Genomic DNA, 7,130 nt, shown 5'->3' with positions numbered 1-7,130 from the left:
ATCTTTTAGTTTTCATAGGAAGATAACTGATCCTTTACTCTCCTTTTTAATAAATGTGCTTATAAACCAAAAACAAGCTATTTATAGCTGTATTTATAAACTGCTTACTACTGACTATTAATATTGGGACAAGGCTTTATAAAGCATGAACTGACTATTTACTTTTTGAGTTTGAAATTATTATTTGCAGCACAAATTAGGGTTTTTTAGGATTTTTAAAAATCCCTAAAACTGTCAGAAAATGATAAGGCCTAAGATTTCTATGTGAGTGGCTACATTTATTTGTTTTATAACTATAATGCATAAACTATGAAATTATACAAAATGTATAAAAAAGTACAACAGTCATTGTTTTCCAATGTTTTTTTTTTTTTTTTTTTTTTTTTTTTTTGGATTTACATTAAAAAAAATTAGCCTACTGCAATCATTCTAAACAGCTTGAATAAAACCTGTTAATATTTATTATAGACCACTGTAACTGTGTATAATCTAACAAACAAGTTTATTATGAAAATAAAAGTGTGTACACCAGATAAATTGGACGATAAAGAAATTGCTAACAATAGTATAATAGAGCATGTTTTAGGTTTTTAGGCGTTTAGATGCAGATATGGACAAATCAAATGTAAAATCAAATGTAATTGATTTAATTAAATATAGATTAAGTCTTGTTAGAGCAAAATAATAAATAAATACGTACACACATTAAAAAAGCAGCCAAGATGAACGAGTTTAATTTTTTATATAGATTAAAATTGAAGACAGAAGCAGCTGGTATATGCGGTCACTTAATATTAAAATCCAGTAGATCCACTTCAGATTTATTTCTCAACAGTTTATGTTCACGTGGCTGTTTTCGTTTATATTAGCCAAGCTATTATGTATTTTGAAATAATCTTGTCCGTGATGTGTTCGTTCTTACGACAAAAGGCAGAATCCTGCAGCTCCAGAGATATATGTTATTCTGCCAGTCGCGCTTTCAAATAGTCTTGCACACTTAAACGGGTCACAAACACCTGCATTTAGCTCGTGTAGTGTTATAATGGATGTATTGTGTGCATTTATGGCAATAATTTATTTTGAAAAGCTCTTAAACAAGAATAAATTCGTTTGTTTTGAACTTGTGACACTGTGCGCGCTGATCGGAGGCAGTGATTTCAGATAGGCAGCCGCGAATATTTCATTTTCACACAAACAGTTCAAAAACATCTTAATTTAGCTCTTGGTGTGCTCTAATTGGTGAATTGTGTGATATCGCTGCAATACTTTATTTTTAATAGCTATAAAACAAGAATAAACTCGTTTTTTTCTGAGCTCATCATTCCACACGCTCCTGCTCAGAGCGGTGATTCATCTCTCGTGTTTCTCACGTATCACTGACCACACATCAATTATTAATGAGCCCTGACCTTATAATAATCATATATGTTGGTTTAGCTTGTCAGTGTGAATTAAATCCAAGTATTTATTTGTATTTTAACCGATTTAAAATCGAAACCAAAAGACAGTCTCCTCCCTTTTTTATTCCGGTAACTACACCTGTAGGGGCGCTATTTCTCTCAGACAATGGAAGTCTAAGCACACACACTCAAACAGAGGGACAGAGTGATATGAGATGTCTGACAGTTTTTTAATTTTCTGTTATCCATACAGTGTTGTAAAGTCATGAAACTATGCATATTTACTCAGAATAACTTTTTTTCTTTATGAAAAAAGGTTTTGAAGTGTTTGGAATTTAAAAATGCAGGAAAATTAATAATTCCATCTTTATTGTCATTTTAAAAAATCCCCACGACAAAACCATCCAAGCTATCCAAAACCCATTCACAATTTAAGTTCCTCAATGTTTTTTCAACATGTACACCAAGTTTGGTGTGTATAGTGTTACTCTCCTCTGAGCAGTATGCATTAATTCACAGCTAAATGTAAAAAACAATCCACATTCAAATCAAAATAGCCGACTTCCTGTTGGTCGTAGCTGATGACTGTGAATTAGAAAGTTGTCCGTCTTGATAAGAACAATTTTTGTACTGAGTTTGGTGTCTGTAGCTAAAACTAACCCCCCCACTTTTGACAAAAGGTGGCGCTATAGAGTGCCTCTTCCACGCCCTCTTATGAAATTTTGCCAGTGTCTAGCTGTCACTAATACTGATATGTGTTCTGAGTTTGATGAAATTCTAAGCATGTTATATGCCTCAAAATCACCTGAGAAGTATTCCAGTTTGACATGTTGCCACGGCAACAATATTTTTAGATATCAATATCCCCCCAGCAGATTTATATCGGCTGTGTTTTAACATTATTCTGATGAAGTTTGAAGCAAATCGAGTAAAAATAAGATGCTGAATTCAAAGCATTTTGAAAATGACACACTTCCTGCTGCCACTTGGTGGCGCTATAACTTTGACTCCTAATAGTCACATGTATGCGATCGACATCATACAATGAATAATCTGATGAAGTTTGATTAAAATTAGGAAATGTATGTGGATGGTATTAGACACTTCCTGTTTCTCATTTCTCGCCATAATTTCAAAGCCTCGCCACGAGCAAACCGTTTGAGATATCAAAAATCCCCTGGCAATTTTTCATCCCCAATGTCTTGAGATCATGTTGACCGAGTTTGGCGGCAATCGAGTAAAAAACCTATGACAAGTATTTCAAATTCCAGAGCATGCACTTTTTACATAACTCTAAATAGCTGACTTCCTGTTGGGCGGAGCCTATGATATGCAATACGAAAGTTGTTCGGCACGATGAGATCTATATGTGTACTGAGTTTCATATGAATATGTGCAAGTATGTGTGAGCTATACATCAACATTTATAACTGTGATCCAGGGGGCGCCGTAGAGCCCCTGTGCCACGCCCAGGTCTCAGCCTCTGCAGGCTCCTTCAGGCCACAGATTCCAAAGTGTGCGCAAATTTTCAAGAGTTTTTGAGTATGTTAAGGACCCCAAAAGCCCCCACAACTTTGACGACAAATATGAATAATAAACCCCAAATAGCCAACTTCCTGTTGGGCGGAGCCTATGATATGCAATACGAAAGTTGTTTGTATTGATGAGATTTATATGTGTACCGAGTTTCGTATGTCTATGTGCAAGTATGTATGATATATGGCCCTCCATATTCCAGGGGGCGCTGTAGAGCCCCTGTGCCACGCCCGTGTATCAGTCTCTGCCCGGCCCTAATGGCCGCAGGTTCCAATGTGTGTGCCAATTTTCAAGACTTTTTAAGCATGTTAAGGGCCCCAAAAGCCCCCGAAACCTTGAAGAAAAATAATAATAATAAATAATAATAATAATAATAATAAATATAGCTGCAAGCAGCGATGGCGGGCTCAAGCCACCAATGCCATCGCCACCCCGGTGGCATCAGGTAAACTGTGCCCAGCGGGCACATGCATTCACAATATCCCTCTGGCAGTGAGGTTTTAAATGATATGGCAGTTAAAGGGTTAATCCGAATCATCTAGACTTTAAAATCACATTCACAGAACAATATATATATATATATATATAACTTTAGTAACACTTTACAATAAGATTTCATTTATAAACATTATGTTAACATGAACAATATTTATATAGCATTCATTCATGTCAGTTAATATTCCAAATTAAACATTAAAACATTGTTTTATTGTGATTTTTTTCCAAGCACATTTTACCAATTCCAAACCATATCAATCTTAATAACTACCATTATTTTTTATTTAATCATTTATGAGTGCTATACAATAGTCCAGGAAAGCTGGAAGAGAAAAACAGGTCAAGAAGAACTGACAAAAAGAATTGCAAAATAATTAGGAATTAATGTGAAGATTAATTTTTAGTCAATTCTGCAAGACAGACTTTCAGGAAAGGAGGTGGAATAAAAATGAGCTCCTAAATCTTAATCCCGGATTCTGGAAGATATATTCCTCAAACCATCGGACAAGAGGAGGTGGTGCTGGTCCTTCACGAGTCACTCTAATCTGTTAATTAAGCCTATATATAAAGTCTTAATATATAGTATTTCACAATACTTCATAGTATTCTAATTAAATAATTTTTTGGAATCTTAGATCTCTCAGAACCTGGCACATTGTAATTCTGAGACTCCAGGAAAGTGGCAGTTCTGTAAAATGTTGGCGCTGGAGACTAAATGCTCCCTGATAGTTTCACACCTAATTCACTTAACACACACACAAACACACACACACACACACACACACATTAACCACAGTGACAGAGGGACAGAGTGACATCAGATGTATGATAGTTTTTAAATTTTCTATCATCCATATAATGTTGTATAGTCATGGAACTATGCATATTTCCTCAGAATGACTTGTCTGCTATGTGTACATTTTTTTGAAGTGTTTAGAAGCTGCACTTTAAAAAAATAAAAGACATTTACTGGTTACTTTTTTACTGTTATTTCAAAAAATCACCACGCAAAATCATTCAAGCTATCCAAAATTCATTCACACCTGTTCTGTAAGATAAATTCTTTAAACAGTGGTAAAAGAGGATGTGGTGCTGAACCTTCAAGAGTCACTCAAAACGTATCTGTCCATAAAGCTTATAAAGAATTATTCTTAATATACAGTTCACAATACTTCAGCTTGTTATTCTAATTAAGTGAGGGTCATTTTATCAGTAAAATACATAAAATACATATTATTTTTCTTTGAAAGATTTCTATAAATGATTTAAATCATACTTGTTTTACAATAATTATTTAAAAGTAATCCTATAGCTCCATCTGGTGGTCATTATTGGAACTAAGAATTGCAAGCTTGATTTATAAGTTATGATAGTTTTAATTTTATGCTGGCTCTTGAAAATGATAAAGCTATGAAACTTACTGTGCTTCCTTCAAATGATGACTTCTACGTATATAAAAAATTATGAAGAGTTGGAATGAAAAATTTTAAAGATATAGTAACATAACGATTGTATTTTTTTATGTTACTTTAATAAATCGCTATGGCCACACCATTTAAGCTATCCTAAACCCATTCGCAATTTAACATCTTCAGTATATTAGCTTCATGTTAAAAAAGTTTGCTGTGAACTTGTGTCTTCTTGGAGGAGTATGAATTCATTTACAGGCTGATTTTATCATAAATCCACAATAAAATTTCTGAGTTCTGTATCAATCTGTGTTGTTGTTTTTTTTTTTTTTTTTTTTTTTTTTTCATAGGAAGATAACTGACCCTTTACTCTCCTTTTTAATAAATGTGCTTATAACCCAAGAACAAGCTTTTTATAGCTGTATTTATAAACTGCTTACTACTGACTATTAATATTGGGACAAGGCTTTATAAAGCATGAACTGAATATTTACTTTTTGAGTTTGAAATTATTATTTGCAGCACAAATAAGGTTTTTTAGGATTTTTAAAAATCCCTAAAACTGTCAGAAAAGGATAAGGCCTATAAGATTTTATGTGAGTGGCTAAATTTATTTGTTTTTATAACTATAATGCATAAACTATGAAATTATACAAAATGTATAAAAATGTACAACAGTTATTCTTTTCCAATGTTTTTTATTTATTTATTTATTTAATTTTTTTTTTATTTTATTTACATTTCAAAACATTTGCCTACTGCAATCATTCTAAACAGCTTGAATAAAACCTGTTAATATTTATTATAGACCACTGTAACTGTGTATAATCTAACAAACAAGTTTATTATGAAAATAAAAGTGTACACCAGATAAATTGGACGATAAAGAAATTGCTAACAATAGTATAATAGAGCATGTTTTAGGTTTTTAGGCGTTTAGATGCAGAAATGGACAAATCAAATGTAAAATAAAATGTAATTGATTTAATTAAATATAGATTAATTCTTCTTAGAGCAAAATAATAAATAAATAAATAAATAAATAAATACGTACACACATTAAAAAAAGCAGCCAAGATGAATGAGTTTCATTTTTTATATGGATCAAAATTGAAGACAGAAGCAGCTGGTATATGCGGTCACTTAATATTAAAATCCAGTAGATCCATTTCAGATTTATTTCTCAACAGTTTATGTTCACGTGGCTGTTTTCGTTTATAGTCGCCAAGCTATTATGTATTTTGAAATAATCTTGTCCGTGATGTGTTCGTTCGTACGACGAAAGGCAGAATCCTGCAACTCGAGAGATATATGTTATTCTGCCAGTCGCGCTTTCAAATAGTCTTGTACACTTAAACGGGTCACAAACACCTGCATTTAGCTCTTGTAGTGTTACAATGGGTTTATTGTGTGCATTTGTGGTAATATTTTATTTAAAAAAGCTCTTAAACAAGAATAAATTCGTTTGTTTTGAGCTCGACACTGTACGCGCTGATCGGAGGCGGTGGTTTCAGATAGGCAGCCGCAAATAATTCATTTTCACACAAACAGTTCAAAAACATCAGAATTTAGCTCTTGTTGTGTTCTAATTGGTTGATTGTGTGATATCGCTGTAATAATTTATTTTTAAAAGCTTTAAAACAGGAATAAATTCGTTTTTTCTGAGCTCTTTACTCCAGACGCTCGTGATCACAGCGGTGATTCATCTCTCCTATTTCTCACGTATCTCTGGCCAGAAATAATTTATCCATGAGCCCTGAACCGGTAATAATCAGATATGTTGGTTTAGCTTGTCAGTGTGAATTAAATCTAAGTATTTATTTGTATTTTTAACCGATTTAAAAGTGAAAGTAAAAGTCCGGGAATTGAACCTGTAGGGGCGCTATTTCTCTCAGACAATGGAAGTCTGAAGCACATATACTCAAACAGAGGGACAGAGTGAGATGAGATGTCTGACAGTTTTTTAATTTTCTGTTATCCATACAGTGTTGTAAAGTCGTGAAACTATCCATATTTACTCAGAATGACTTTTTTTCTGTACGAAAAAAGGTTTTGAAGTGTTTGGAATTTAAAAATGCAGGAAAATTAATAATTCCATTTTTACTGTCATTTAAAAAAATCACCACGACAAAACCGTTTAAGCTATCCAAAATCCATTGGCAATTTAAGTTGTTTAAAATGTTTTGGCATCATGTAGACAAAGTTTGGTGTGTATAGTGCTACTCTCCTCTGAGCAGTATGCATTAATTCACAGCTAAATGTAAAAAAAAATCCACATTCAAATCAA

The sequence above is a fragment of the Carassius gibelio genome, chromosome A8 (assembly GCF_023724105.1).
Source record: "Carassius gibelio isolate Cgi1373 ecotype wild population from Czech Republic chromosome A8, carGib1.2-hapl.c, whole genome shotgun sequence".
NCBI lineage: Eukaryota > Metazoa > Chordata > Actinopteri > Cypriniformes > Cyprinidae > Carassius > Carassius gibelio.
The sequence above is the reverse complement of the archived record's forward strand: the minus strand, read 5'-3'. Positions refer to the sequence as shown.